The sequence below is a fragment of the Anoplophora glabripennis genome, unplaced genomic scaffold, assembly GCF_000390285.2.
Source record: "Anoplophora glabripennis isolate ALB-LARVAE unplaced genomic scaffold, Agla_2.0 scaffold1328, whole genome shotgun sequence".
NCBI classification, from domain to species: domain Eukaryota; kingdom Metazoa; phylum Arthropoda; class Insecta; order Coleoptera; family Cerambycidae; genus Anoplophora; species Anoplophora glabripennis.
The window spans coordinates 21,980-38,320 of NW_019417405.1; the positions used below are offsets into that span (position 1 = coordinate 21,980).

A 16,341-nucleotide genomic window follows, 5' to 3' on the forward strand; every position below is an offset into this window, starting at 1 on the left:
CCTGCTAGTAGATTTATTCAAACTACATATATTGATGATAGTTGTGCAACAAAAAGAAAACTGTATTTTTTAATTCAGATTTGATTTGGTGCATTTCTACCACATCGAAATGAAAAATAAATTTTTAATAAAGAACCTCATAATAGATAACACCAAATAGATAAGCGAAAGTATAATTTACAATATTTATTTTTCATGTCAGTGTGGCAGAAATACCAATTTTAATAAAAGTGTTATAAAAAACTGTAACAAATAAATAATCTTAAACAATGCATGTGGGCTCAGTTTCGTCCTATTGGCACATGATGTCATTAATGAGATGCAGATTTTCGTTTAGACACATTACATATAAATAGACGATTTAAGTTGATCGTGATACATAAGAGGCAAAACGCGTAATCTACATATGGTGTAAATCGTGTTAAAAAGTCAATTTAAAGGATCTTTCACATCGTAGCGAAACTTTACCGACGCAAACTTTACGCAGTAAATAATTCCCACAGCGAAATTTCGTGTTTACACGGAATCGATTATTTTGAAAAATCCAGGAGTGATTATTGAGAAACAAATGCATCGACGTGTCACTGTTTGGTGCGGATTTTGGACTGAAGGCATCATCGAATCATTTTTCTTCATTAATGAGGGTGATTAAATAGTAACAGTTAATAATGATCGCTATCGTGACATGATAATCCAGTTTTTATGCCTAAATTGCATGATATGGATGTAGACGACATGTGGTTTCACTAGACGGTGCCACATGCCATACAGCTCGTGAAACTATTCATGAGTCATTTCCTGGTCGTGTAATTTCCCGTTTTGGTGATCAAAATTTGCCGCTGAAATTATGGGATTTAACGTCATAGAACTTTTTTCTTTGGAGTTTTTTGAAGTCTAAGATTTGTGCCAACAGGTCCACGACCGCCCATGACTTGAGGAAGCAAATTGATTTAAAACGGTCATAGAAAATTTCGGCAAGAGTGCGTATGTGCCAGCACAATGGAAGCACATGGGAAAAGTAATGTGTAAAACATTTATCTGTCTTATGCGAAACTTTTATTAAAAAAAATCGATATTTTATATACCTATCGAACTTCATTATGGAGCATTTTACTTTCTGATGAAGCCAATCTTATAAATGGATGATTTTTGGTCCACAGAATTACATAAACGAATGGTTTGAAAAACAATAATTGACCTTTTGGGTGAATATAGGCACCTGCTTATATAACGCAACTTCTCTTCAATGCCCGATTACGGAGAACCTTTCTAAAATCAAAAGAATAACAAAAATATCACTTCTACTACCTACTATGCAGAGAATGTCATTATTTCGTAGACGGTTCGATTACTAGCATTAATTTATAAGACTGAAAATGAAAAGGTCGCCACACCCTCTTTGTTTCATCGTTAAGTAAAATTTATGCCTGCTCTAACTTAAAATATAATTTAATAGCTATTATATCGTCCTATAATTTGTAAAAACCATAAGCTTAAAATGTTAGACGATCTCAACGAAAAACTGATTTATTATTGCCTGGTTGGTTACATCACTACATTCCTTAATGTGTAGAAATTCATGCAAAGCAGTTAAATAGTACTTACGGCTATCCGTGTATCGTTATTTTTTTTAATGGTATAGTAAGAGCATCGAGGAGGAACGTTCAGACACCATTTGTAATTTCTCACGGTAGCGCTTCTGACATAGTACTCGGTAACATTTTCTGTATAACTGGAACAATTCGTTATTTATGTAATTTTTATAAAACTAAATATTAGGATAAAAACAACGTACAGAAAAATAAAAATAGAATCATAATGTTGTTCAAATACTCTGCTAAACTGTCAAGAAATATTCAATACATTTTTGTTGTCTTCATATACATATATTTATTGATGTAATTATTAAGTAAATTATTGTTTACTAAAATCAATTAAAAAAAAAGATTTTCTTTCAATTATTGAACCTTAAAAGCCACAATATCGTTTTACATTGATATGTTCGATTTGCTATAGTTGTTCGTTGTTTTAGATTAACCTATTTTTTAATTTAATTGCTGTAACTTAGTTTTAGTTATCCTCTTTTCTGTTTGTAGATACATAACATCACGGACACCTTTACCATCTGGAAATATTATTTGCAACGCTAATCTCAAATTGGGTAGCGAAAATATTTTAACAATACTGTCATTTTAAATTTAACAAGGGTATACATTGATTTCCGAGATATAAGGTGAAATTAAATGAACACATTTTTTCAAATATGTCTGAAGATGTTTTACGTAGATTGATTTGAGCTAGCGATTTAACCTATTGAAGACAAACATGCGTCGTTAAATTAGCACATAAATATGTCAGCCAGTGACGATTATGTCGGAAAGTATTGCCATTGAAAACAACAATTTTTACCCCATTGATTTTATTTTTATAAATTCGTTAAATTTTTAAAGAAAAAAAAAAAAAATGAATAATTTTCGCATTATCACTTTTTTAGATTTAAAATTATCTAACCACACATCTAAATAAATAGGAAATAACCTCTAAACTATTCACCTTGCAAAGAAAATTGTATCTGAGGAATAGAGTGGGGGCATAATTCTCAAAAAATTTAAAATATTTACTCCAATGATTTATTCAAAATGGAATCTATTTAAAATGAAATTAATAAAAAGTATATTTCATTTCTTTTGTGAATAAAATAGTTTTAGAAATATTTTAAATTTATTTAATTCTGTAACAAATAAATATCTTAATCTAAAAAAATATGTATATTTCGAAAATCTCGTTTTTCGAATAAAATGAAGAATCTTAGTATTTGCAATATGTATACCTAGTTGCAGCATGATTAGAAGACAAATATCCTCAACGAAATTAAAAAAAACTTAACAATGTTAAAATTCTGTATAAAATAGTAAAATATTCCCTGAGCGTACATTTTTCTAAATAAATAATCTGCAATTTATCTCCTGTCGTATTCATTTGCTTCTAATACGATTTCTCATTCTTTATGCAGATTGTCAGAGAACGTTGATTCCAGTAAAATGAATTAAATAAATGAATGAATATATGTTTATATATTACTTCAATCAACATCAACTTTAATCTTTGCTAGTAAGTATTATCTAATTACGAAAGGACTAACTGTATTATGAAGATAATTACTAGGTAGTACGCTCCTACCAGCCACTAGTGTTCAAATAACCTGAAAGCTGCCGAAGTAGCTGAGTATAGAATAAAAAGAATGTTAAGTTTTGTTGTGAGCACTCTAGGCTTCAGAATCTTTTAATGTTCCTTGCATACACTTGCTTATAGTTTATTTCGAAACTTTTCCAAAAGTTATGAACAGCGAATCCTCATCACTAGGTTTAATAATGTCTATGGAATTTTTAAGGTAGTTACTACCCATATTGTTGAATTGGATTCAAGAATTGTATAAGTCAACATAAATGTCTGTCATTAGTCACTTTGGTTGTATGGTCTTTAACAAACTGTTCCTATAAAAATTATTTTTATAGACATCTGATCTTACATGCAGATATCGCAGACAATGCTGATCAATCCCTATTGTGAGTATCATATCTGTAATAATTTTTCTATAATAACTGTTGGGAAAGGTTAAAACTTGTATAAGCTTCCTTTATGGCATTTCAGCTGGTATCTTCGTACCGAAATATGATTGTTATACATTATTTAATGGTAATGTTCATTAATATTCATATAATGTATGTATGTATTATGTATATAATAATATCAAGTATTCTTCATTATTTCTTGACTATACCTTTCTAAAATTTATTATATTTACTTTACGTTTGAACTTGAACCAGTTTCTCAGTGTGCGATAATTCCTATAATTAATGATGCAAAATTATAGTAGTTACCATTAGTATAATTTGAGTATGCCTCTCTTTGTCATATACAAGTAAAACGTATTTTCCTTTTCAGATGTACAAGGTGATTTACTTTGACAATAGAGAGTAAAAATGTAGCTTCCAGGAAAAAGCCGATAAAAGCAATCTAACTTTCTTTTGCTTCGGAGTTGTAGTGAATTTAAGGACTAAAATTACAATGATTGTAATTTAAAATGCAAATAGAAAAATTACAATAGTGTTCAGAGGTTAACCGTTCAGTCTGGTGAATCAAGACTTAATAGTTGTCATTTTTGTTAGTCGTTTAGTATAAGTGTTTTTGCAATACGTGTGGTATTGTAATAACACTGATTTTACACCAAGCTCCATGTCTTGTTCTCGTCATTATTGATATACATATAAATAAAATAATAGAGCAATGGTGCCGAAGTGGAATATATAGAGATATTTCTATAGGATTATGTTTTTAATCATTTTTAAAGAATTTTATTATTCATTCACATACAGGGATGGCCAGAAGTACGGAATAAAATTCATATCTTTTGAATGAGTTAATTTTTTTTAAAACGCCAAAATTCGTTAACTGATTTTGATTTTTTCCCATCTTTCGGTTATATAATAATTAATTTTTTTTCAACTCCCTAACCCCCAGCTATCCCTACTTTTTTTTTCAAATGGAAACATAAGACATGAGGGGGCTCGTTGAAAAGCTTATAGAAAACTGAATCCAGCCATACCAAATAAACAAATTTTATTTTTTCAATAGCAAGTCTTTTTTTCATTTAGAAATTGAAACAACTAGATAATTTACAAAGATAAACTCAATGTCGCAAATGCTGAAACTGTCCTCCATTCNAGAAGAATATTAATTTGTTAAACTAAATTATTTTAAAAACATAATATGCAGATATTATTCTTATGTAGATAGTCTTTCCGATCTCAATTGAAGAACCAATAGGTTGGCAGTATGTACCAGATTCGGTCGCTGACATAGCAACTAGGCATTGAAATATTTGAAAAACTTGTTCTCATATTTATTTAGACATACCCAAATACAGGTCTAGTCGAGCTAAACTTGGAGGAAGGATCTATACGCTCAATTGAAGAATGCGCGCGGACAAACGGCGACAGACAGTGGGCGACTGGGCAATAAGTTTCAACTGTTGACAAATGGTTGACAAGTTGCCTAGCAGTGCAGTGCAGCAATGCGGAATTTGGTGTGATTCAGATAATTTTAATTTATTATAGGCATTTTCTATTAATCATTCATGTTACAAATGCGAAAGGGAGAAATAAGAGGGATACTTTGTTTATTAATTATTCTTACAACCTGGCATTTTGGAGACGTTTTGAAACGGAACAAAACGAAATTTTCTATCAATGTAATAAATTTGTTTGAGGACATACATAATTAAAATATGTTGTTGGCCAAATGAACATATACTAGAAATTTTCACACATTATACAAATTATTTTAATTTTTTACCAGAAAACTTTTTTAGAGACGCCTATAAAACTCATTAAATTTTATTGCTAGGCGTTTTTATACAAGTTCAACTGACTTCGGCAAGTCTATAACGGACTGTGTAATGAAATGCTAGTGGAATATTATTGACGCAGTAATGGACAAGACACCGATTATCATTAGACAGGCGTCAACGAATTTAAGACTATCACAGTCTTATGGAGAAATTGCGAAGTGTTTGCCATTATCATCTATAAAATGTACCATCAATTTTATTACTGAATATTGCAATGGGTCTTCAGGAGATTAATAATTAATTTTTAAAATGATTATGTTTAGTCCTTGGATATGGGGTTAGGTCGCCTTTTTTCAATTAAGATTAGTGTAAATGCAGATGCAGTTTATTTAACAATACTTAACCGTCCTTAAATGCTCCAGTGATGCTCAGAGATATACCATCATTTTTTAAACAATTTGAATTTCTGGAAGAAATTAGGCAACAAATGTGGGATCAGCATGATAGCGCCCCTCCTCACCGAACAAGGTAGATACCTCATTGTCTAATGCTCACTTTCCAAGTGGAAAAATGGGTGTCTGAAACCATGACCACGGATATACGGATCTAAACCCCTGTGACTTACTTTGTGAGTTACTTGAGCAATCCGCATACGTAGTAGATAACTTATCGAAATTAATTAATAATCTAAGATGGCGCAACCTGTATTAGGAAAAATTTACATATTTTATGAGTATAACATTTTGTTTGTTGTCCGATTGGACGCCTAACGAGGTTAACGATTCACCCAGTATTTAAAGGAAGTATTAATTCCCACAAAATGCACAATCACTAACTTATCCATGCGCTCAGAATTTAGAGTAACTAGACGTGTTAAAGATTATTTCACAAACTTATATCACATTAAATCTTATGCCATCTATTTAGGTGAAATGATGTACAATTCAGTATCAGTTCTGTTATACATATATGAAAATATAGTTTATAATCAACACACTTTCTCTAATTACTCAAATTCTTTGGAAGGCGTTTCGCAATTTTATGTAATTAGCATCCCAATAGAAATCAGTTTATTAAAATTGTAGATGTTACAGTGGATGACTTGATACACTTCAAGTTGAATTTTTTTCTCTTGACCTTAATAGGAGTAATAGCACTTGTACAAACATTTCATAACTGTTAGACTTCAGACGATATAGAATTTCAGTCAAGGACATACTGAAGTGCGAAAAGAAAGTTTATTTAATAATGCCAGTCGGACCTCTGTAAAACAGAAAACCTTTTTTTATTTAGAGGAATTTTCAAAATCTGAAAACACTTTTTCATAGCAAGTTTTGCAGGGTGAGTCAACGTTGTGGCTTATTTATCGCTAGAATATAATTGNTTCTTCCTATTAGTCTTATTTTGAACTTATTACTTTACAATTTTATGTTGTTTTTTTATTAAATTATATAAGATTTTGTATACTTATATTAGAAGAATATTAATTTGTTAAACTAAATTATTTTAAAAACATAATATGCAGAAATTATTCTTATGTAGGTATATAGTCTTTTCAATCTCAGTTGAAGAACGCGCACGGGCAAACGGCGTACAAAGACAGCAGAACTGGGCGACTGGCCAATAAACCTCAGCTGTTGACAAATGGTTGACAAATTGCCTAACAGTGCAGTGCAGCAATGCGGAATTTGGTGTGATTAAGATAATTTTAATTTATTATAGGCATCTTCTATTAATCATTCATGTTACAATTGCGAGAGGGAGAAATAAGAGGGATACTTTGTTTACTAATATTCTTACAGACCTTTTGAAACGGAACAAAACGAAATTTTCTATCAATGTAATAAAATTGATTGAGGACAAATAATTAAAATATGTTGTTGGCTTAATGAACATATACTAGAAATTTTCACACATTATATACAAATTATTATCATTTTTTACCTTTAACAGAAAACTTTTTTAGAGACGCCTATGAGATTATTTAGCAATACTTAACCGTTTTTAAATGCATTTAGTGAAGCTCAGAGATCCACCATAATTTTTTAAACAATTTGAATTTCTGGAAGAAATTAGGCAACAAATGTGGTATCAGCATGATGGCGCCCCTCTTCACAGAACAAGGCAGATACCTCATTGTCTAATGTCCACTTTCCAAGTGGAAAGATAATGGGAGTCTGAAATCATGACCACGGATGTACGGATTTAGTGACTTACTGTGTGAGTTACTTGAGCAATCCGTATACGTAGTTGAGATAACTGATCGAAATTAATTAACGCAAATAATAATCCAAGATAGCGCAACCTGTATTAGGAAAAACTTACTACATATTTTAGGAGTATAGAAAAATTTTGTTTGTTGTTACGATTGAATGCCTAATCTTTGAATGTTTATTAATCATCATAAAATAATAAAATACTGTTAATAAAATTCTAAAATCGTTGTACCTTATTTTTTACTAGAAATTACGTTTACTAGTGTCTATTGAGAAAATTCGTAACGAGGTTAACGATTCACCCAGTATTTAAAGGAAGTATTAATTCCCACAAAATGCACAATCATTAACTAATCCATGCGCTCAGAATTTAGAGTAACTAGACGTGTTAAAGATTATTTCACAAACTTATATCACATTAAATCTTATGCCATCTATTTAGGTGAAATGATGTACAATTCAGTATCAGTTCTGTTATACATATATGAAAATATAGTTTATAATCAACACACTTTCTCTAATTACTCAAATTCTTTGGAAGGCGTTTCGCAATTTTATGTAATTAGCATCCCAATAGAAATCAGTTTATTAAAATTGTAGATGTTACAGTGGATGACTTGATACACTTCAAGTTGAATTTTTTTCTCTTGACCTTAATAGGAGTAATAGCACTTGTACAAACATTTCATAACTGTTAGACTTCAGACGATATAGAATTTCAGTCAAGGACATACTGAAGTGCGAAAAGAAAGTTTATTTAATAATGCCAGTCGGACCTCTGTAAAACAGAAAACCTTTTTTTATTTAGAGGAATTTTCAAAATCTGAAAACACTTTTTCATAGCAAGTTTTGCAGGGTGAGTCAACGTTGTGGCTTATTTATCGCTAGAATATAATTGCGGCAAAATATTTCAACATCGCGGGTCAAGAAATGCTCATTTTAAAAATAATTTGACATATAGAATGATTCGTTTTCGGAGGGCTGACCAAAGATGTATTTTTTTAAATGGAACACCCTATATTTGAATGGATATTTATATTTTACATAGAATTATGCAACTTTTTTCGTAATAGGTTAGGTACTATGTGCAAAAAATCAGCTGTTTCCGAGATATTAATATTTTAATTTAAAAAGTGACATGTTCGGCGTTGCATTTGATCGTTCCTGATACAGGGGTCGGCATAAGTCAGGCAACGCTCTCTAAAAATCGGCATAAGTCCGGCAACGCTCATAAGTCTGACAACGCTGTCGAAAAAGATTAAAACGAAGCATGTTCGTGCTTCTGACAGTTGTGTCTGTGTCATGAACATGATAACACGTGCTCGTCGAGTAGACGCGTTTTCAGAATAAAAATTAATGCTCTTAATGCAAATTGGTTGCCTGACTTATGCCGACCCCTGTATATTAAAATTTCAAGAAGTTAAACTTGTAATTTTATCGACCGCATTATTTTTATTAATATTTTTTAATTTTGAGAATTTTGCAACAAAATCAAATGCTTTTTATTCTTTTTTTAAATTTTTTTAACAATAAATAATAATNTTAATAAAATTCTAAAATCGTTGTACCTTATTTTTTACTAGAAATTACGTTTACTAGTGTCTATTGAGAAAATTCGTAACGAGGTTAACGATTCACCCAGTATTTAAAGGAAGTATTAATTCCCACAAAATGCACAATCATTAACTAATCCATGCGCTCAGAATTTAGAGTAACTAGACGTGTTAAAGATTATTTCACAAACTTATATCACATTAAATCTTATGCCATCTATTTAGGTGAAATGATGTACAATTTAGTATCAGTTCTGTTATATATAAGTATATAGTTTATAATCTACACACTTTCTCTAATTACTCAAATTCTTTGGAAGGCGTTTCGCAATTTTATGTAATTAGCATCCCAATAGAAATCAGTTTATTAAAATTGTAGATGTTACAGTGGATGACTTGATACACTTCAAGTTGAATTTTTTTCTCTTGACCTTAATAGGAGTAATAGCACTTGTACAAACATTTCATAACTGTTAGACTTCAGACGATATAGAATTTCAGTCAAGGACATACTGAAGTGCGAAAAGAAAGTTTATTTAATAATGCCAGTCGGACCTCTGTAAAACAGAAAATCGTTTTTTATTTAGAGGAATTTTCAAAATCTGAAAACACGTTTTCATAGCAAGTTGTGCAGGGTGAGTCAACGTTGTGGCTTATTTATTGCTAGAATATAATTGAGGCAAAATATTTCAACATCGCGGGTCAAGAAATGCTCATTTTAAAAATAATTTGACATACAGAATGATTCGTTTTCGGAGGGCTGACCAAAGTTGTATTTTTTTAAATGGAACATATTTGAATGGATATTTATATTTTACATAGAATTATGCTAACTTTTTTCGTAATAGGTACTATGTGCAAAAAATCAGCTGTTTCCGAGATATTAATATTTTAATTTAAAAAGTGACATGTTCGGCGTTACACTTGATCGTTGCTGATATATTCGTTTTTTGAGATAAAATCTAAGCAATCGTCACACATATTGTACTAGGTTCACCGTCAATTCTGAATTGGTCACTATTTATAAATGTCACAGGGTGTTCACAAAATCGTACCAAATGTTATCTTTTTCAAAGGCAAAAATTTATTTATTTTTTCTCAAATGGAACATTGTATTTTTAACGGGATGTGAAATAACCTTCTCAAAAACGTTCATAATAGATGTTATATATCAGTTTCTGATATTTTACGATCATGAGCAAATATAGCTCTCAGTGATATAAAGGGTGTCCCAGAATAACGTGTACAACGGAAGATGGGTGGCAAGATGATGTAGACATTTCAAAAACATCCTCAAAAATCAATATTTTATTATTTTTAATACATCTGGCAACACCGCACAATTCTTCGAGGCTATTATAGAATAGTCTCAAATTTTCGTAAAAGCATAATAAAAAAGTACGCTTTGCGTTATACCAATGCAGAAAAATGTGATATGTTGGATTGCTTTATTAAAAAATACTGGTCTGCAAGCGCCATTAAGTTTGCAACAGAACTGTCTAAAACTTTGCCCATCTAATTATTTTCCTATTTCTTATATTTTCCAAGATACCAATATCACCAAAATGGTTCACTCTGTAGATTTATCATGCATTTACTTAGCCTTAGCAGTAGTCTTAGATCTGCCTTTGTTCTCGGGCTACGCTCTGTGGGGACTGGCTCGCTATAGGAACATTTAGGACCGTCCTGATGTTGGTTTTGGTCCTTATTGTTGATTTTAAAGCTAAGCTAAGTAAAGAGCCTAACCGGAGAACTACAAGGGTAAGTCAAACATTGAAATAAATTTTTACAGACCATGTAGAGTATGTAAGTTTAATGTGTATCTTTTTTTTATAATATTTCAATGATATCCATTATTTTGAAAGTCTTATTAAATTGTAAAAATATTAATATTAAATAGACATATAAAGGGTGTCCCACCGGGAACTGCGTCGATCGATATCTAGGAAAGTACCTACTCTGAAAAAGTTGAACATTTGGCTACATAACAGTCTCTGAGGCAAACACAACTAAAATATCTAGAACTCTCCAGTACTTCCGGCTATACCGGAAGTCGACACCAACTTCGTTATTTTAAATGGGACACCCTATTACCGCATTTTAGGAATCTACGTGAAATTTGAGGGCTTTATTAAATATTCCCTATACCTAGGAGTTATAGAATTTGGGATATTAATATTTAAAGAAAAAAATTGACAGATGCAAGAGTCTGCGGAGATGCTAGTAACTCTTTTCAGGAGCGCGATATCAAGTGGATTTTTGATACCTGCAAAAGGCATAAGTAACACTAAATTATGGTATACCAATAAATTAAAACATCTAATACTAGGTGTTTCATTTTTGCTGTTACATTTTGATAAATTCAAACAGCTATAACTTTGTTAACTTAAATACATCCTGTATCTTTTTACTCTGTCGTATGCAGATTGAAATTTCTTTTCAATCCATATAAGCATTGTTAGGGTTGCTTCATTACTTTTAGAGATATTTGCAATTTTATATTTTTACAGTTTTTCTCGTATCAGATCTGTTGTCAAATTGGCCATGACCAAAAACACTAAAAAAACAATTGAAATAACTTGACATTTGTCAAGTTAGTTGCCAAATTATTGTTGCGTGTGAATAGTTTTTGATGAAAATTTAAATAAAAATGCCCCGGGATCGTTTCAACTATACTGATGAGGATTGTGGAAAATGACTGATGGAAAATGTGACAAAGTAATTTCAAGAGCATGTGGAGATTTTGCTGTTTTTTTTCAAATTTTACAGGTACATGCTGGTACTGGTAACGAAAATTCCCTAAATCTTGGCGTCACCAATATTAATGATTCGTTTACAATGAACAGTGACGAACCGTTATGTCTACGCTCGAGATAATGCTCATCGCTAATTTGTTGAGTAGAATCTGGTGAAAAATTATATCAATCACAGCCGGTGAAACTGAATGTTGTGTTTTAATTTAATCTTGATCTTACTGTCAATCGTACATGCTGATTTATCAAATCAGCATTATTATAATAATTGTTAATAATATGGATGATTATCTTTCGGAAAATAGTTACCTTATCCGATTTCTGACGAATCCAATTCGAATAAAAACGCATCCAAAAGACGACCGGCCTTATAGGAGACCAACGATTTACAATATTTGGAACAATTTAATTAGGTTTTATTTAATTATGAAATATTTACGAAGTTAAAATGTTCAATGATCCAGGGGTCATTAATTTTGCTGATAACCTAATTTCTTCCACAAAAAAGTATTTTTCATGTGGGAACAACCATTGTCAATATTGATAAAAAACTATAAGATACAACTATTTTTTAGACCTGTATAAATCAAGCCTTGCTTTTTAATTGTTCTACAATAATTAAAGATGAAGTTGCAGTTGCGAAATATGTTACATATTCACCTAATAGGTGTAATTCAGTTTTTATACTCCACACCTGCATCCTGTAACTTTTTTATCACTTATAAAATCACTTTGATAAGTAAGCAATAAAAAAGATGCATTTGAATACTGAAGAAAAATTGTGCTGATGCACATGCCTCAAAATATACATACAATTTGTAATATTAGTGTTCTAACATGTTTATTGTCAATACCATTATCAAATATTCTTAATAAAAATTCTTCCCCCGCTAATAATTTTCAAATTTTCAGAAATTGTTTTATTACGTCAGTAACAGTAGCTAAATATAAAAGCAGCAATAAAAATTGATATGTTATTAACTATTGCAGTGCTAATGTAATGTAAACAGCAATAACTCATTTTTAATACGGCTTTCGCAATGAAAGTATTTGATGAATATTTACAATTAGTGAAGCAGTGGAATAAAATTACTAGGTGGATCAGCAGCGAATCTTATGTAATTATCCAGAAAGGCAGGTTTACTCTTAAGTGGGTTCGTTCTGCATTTTAAGTAAAAGGAGACATTTATTTTGCAATATTAAAACTGGAGCGGCACTAATTAGAAGACATAATTCTTTGGTATGTAATATAAGTTTTGCCCATCTAGTTCAACTTTTATGACAAATTCTTAAGCTTAATATATCTACTTGCCTAATATTTAGTAGTAATATTAAAGAAATTGTTGTATTGATTATTATAACATTAAAAAAAAACTTGTTTGTTAATTTGTTGTTTTCAAGGTGTAGTACAATATTTAAAAGGTGCGGGGAAAACTAAATAATTAAAAAATGTGTGCTTTGTAAATAATTTTGTTGCAATAATTACAAAAATACAACAATTCTGTCAACTTAAATAGGTAGATAGGTAATAATAAACTTTACTGTAGTTAAAATATACAGGGTGGCCCAATTAAAACAGTCCACCTGAAATATTTTCAATGCAACAGGTTTTTCCGGAAAAACCCGAAACAGGTCGATCATAAATTCATGAGGGTCATCCCCCTAAACTGGGTGGCAACCCCTTTAAGAATCTTAAATGGTACGGGGGGTTAAATGGGACATCATTTTAAAGGTATTTCAATTCCCTTTACAGACATGCTGAAATTTTTTTGTTCTGCCTTAAAATTAATGTAAAAAACCTGTTGGAAGTGACGGTAAAATAAATCAAAAGAAAAGTTTTCAAACAAATTTTAATTAATTAAGTGTTCAAATTGCGGCCCATTTACTTCCATACAGTAATATAACCTTCGATCAACATTTTCCCAAACATTTTGTAGGATTTCAGGGCTTATTTCATCACATGTTACCACTATTCGGTGGCGAAAATCTTCTAAAGAGGTAGGATTCGTTTTGTAAATAACACTTTTATGACCCTATAAGAAAAAGTTCAATGGTGTTAAATCAGGCGATCTTAGGGGCCATTCAATGAAACCCCTTATACCAGTCCTGTGTTCGGGAAAATGTTGATTCAAAAAGTCACGTACAGCAGCTGCATAGTGTGGCGGAGCGCCATCCTGTTGAAAAAATACATCATTCTCTGGAATCTGATCGTCGTTTTCAAGAATTTCCACAAATTCTTGCAATTACCTGGGCCATTTCATTATTTCGAAAATAGAGAGTGACAATTTCAGTTCTCTCAACAGTGGTATAAACCATGATAATTTGAATCGTTTGCTTCAAAGTAGCGCATCATAACAAATCAATGAATTTCACTACCTAGACAATTCTAACTGATGTAAAATCGGAACAAAACTACATATAAAATTCTAATAAAACCCATGAACTTATCAAGACTTCCACGATAAACCTGATTTTTCACAGTTTCATTATCCGGTGAGCTTTTATTATTATTTCAAGTCATTTTTTCGATTTATGATCAAAATGTTTCCCCCTTGAAAGCAAAATCGACCAATTTCGGGGTTTTCCGGAAATACCTGTTGCAATGAAAATATTTCAGTTGGTCTGTTTTAATTGGACCACCTTGTATATGTTAAGCAATTATTGCTCGCAATATGCGTTGTGAAATTCTAAACGAAATGTGGATTCAAAATTACGTTACAAGTTGTCTCTAAATCAATTTTAAATTACACGGGAAAAACATTGCCTTGAAAATGTGACACGAAGAATTCGACGTTGTGATAATTTTTATAACTGAAATTATTATCAAATTGTAGATATTGTCAAATTTTCAAACATTGTTATATACAAATTTGACACAATTTGTTGTCAGGATTTTAGGAACAATTATGTGAATTTTTATGACAGTGTCGTGTGTGTGCAAATTTTAATTTCAGACTAAGAACTTCAGTAAATTTACCAAATTAATATTCAAACAGATGTACCTAATTTTATAATAAAACTATTACCGTTGATACTGGAATTAGATAAATGTATTGTATTTTTGTAGGTCAATGGTTGTTTTTATTAAAGACAGTTTACTTTAATTACATATAACTGAAATACAACCAATTGACTTTGTAAATCTACATGCTGAAACGGTAACTTTTTGCTATTTAGTTAATATCTAATATAAATAATTATAAATAAAAAAAATAAGAAAATTACTTTTGTAATATAAACATAATATTTAGTTCTAGTAGAATTTTTTATGTTATTTTAGTTCTACAAATTAAATATGAAAAAAATTTATATCGAATAGTGCTATAAATATACGCATAAGTGTCGGTGCAATTATTAAATAATTGCGATCTTTGTTATTCCTGTATCTCAGCCCTAGCATTAATTTGGGCAAGGAATGCATTTACATGTGTTAGAATTACATAATTAAAAAAAAATTGGATTTTTTTTAAATTGTAATTTTTCCAATAATAATAATAAACAGTTAAGTTTATTCCACATTTGAAGGGAGGCCACTTGAAAAGGCAATGCATAAAATACAGAAATACGTTATAGTATATTAAGCATTAAGAACGGTAAGGGTAATTTACCGTTCGAAGACAATGTCTGAGAACGGTATAACTCTTAACGTTCGTGATGCTTATACTATTNTATCGAATAGTGCTATAAATATACGCATAAGTGTCGGTGCAATTATTAAATAATTGCGATCTTTGTTATTCCTGTATCTCAGCCCTAGAATTACTTTGGGCAAGGAATGCATTTACATGTGTTAGAATCACATAATTAACAAAGAATTGGATTTTTTTTTAAATTATAATTTTTCCAATGATAACAATAAACAGTTAAATTTATTCCACATTTGAAAGGAGGCCACTTGAAAAGGCAATGCATAAAATACAGAAATACGTTAATTAATTTATTGTAGTTGGATTGCTTTTTTATTGATATTAGAAAAAAGAATCATAGTGTTTTCGTTTTATTTGCACATTTGTACTGTTGTACTATTAATTTGAATATTGGAGGATGGAAATAGTCGTAACGAAAAGGTAAATGTGCAAATATGTCGAAAACGCTTTAAAGATTTGCAACACTATTAATAATTGATTTTTGAATTATTTTCATTTAAAATAATTAAAAAGTACCATCATACAAAATTTGTAATTAGTAACAGTAGTATTCTTGTTATACAGGGTGTTGCATCACGAGAGGGACATGGCTTAATGGGAGATAGAGGACATCTAGGGTAATTAGGATCGCCTATAGAAATAGCTTATTGGTCATTCTTTATTGAGATACACTGATTTATGATTTTTGGTCAAAACTGCCTTGTCATAACTTTGGTAGGGAATGGAATGATGGGTTCATATTTGGTAGGGTTAATATATATGCATGTATGACAGCAAAAAAAATCCAGATCCGGACTGCAAAAATTGTTAATTTTTTGTGCA

At 30.7% G+C, this 16,341-nt stretch overlaps 1 long non-coding RNA gene across 1 annotated transcript in view; it reads right to left on the bottom strand.

Moving 5' to 3' along the window:
• Window positions 1-1,606: 1,606 nt before the first annotated feature.
• LOC108915420 overlaps window positions 1,607-16,341 on the bottom strand; it is a 35,010-nt gene continuing 20,275 nt past the window's right edge. Inside the window, exon 3 of the long non-coding RNA XR_001964722.1 lies at window positions 1,607-1,732. This is a non-coding gene — a long non-coding RNA (uncharacterized LOC108915420). The remainder of the gene's footprint in view (window positions 1,733-16,341) is intronic.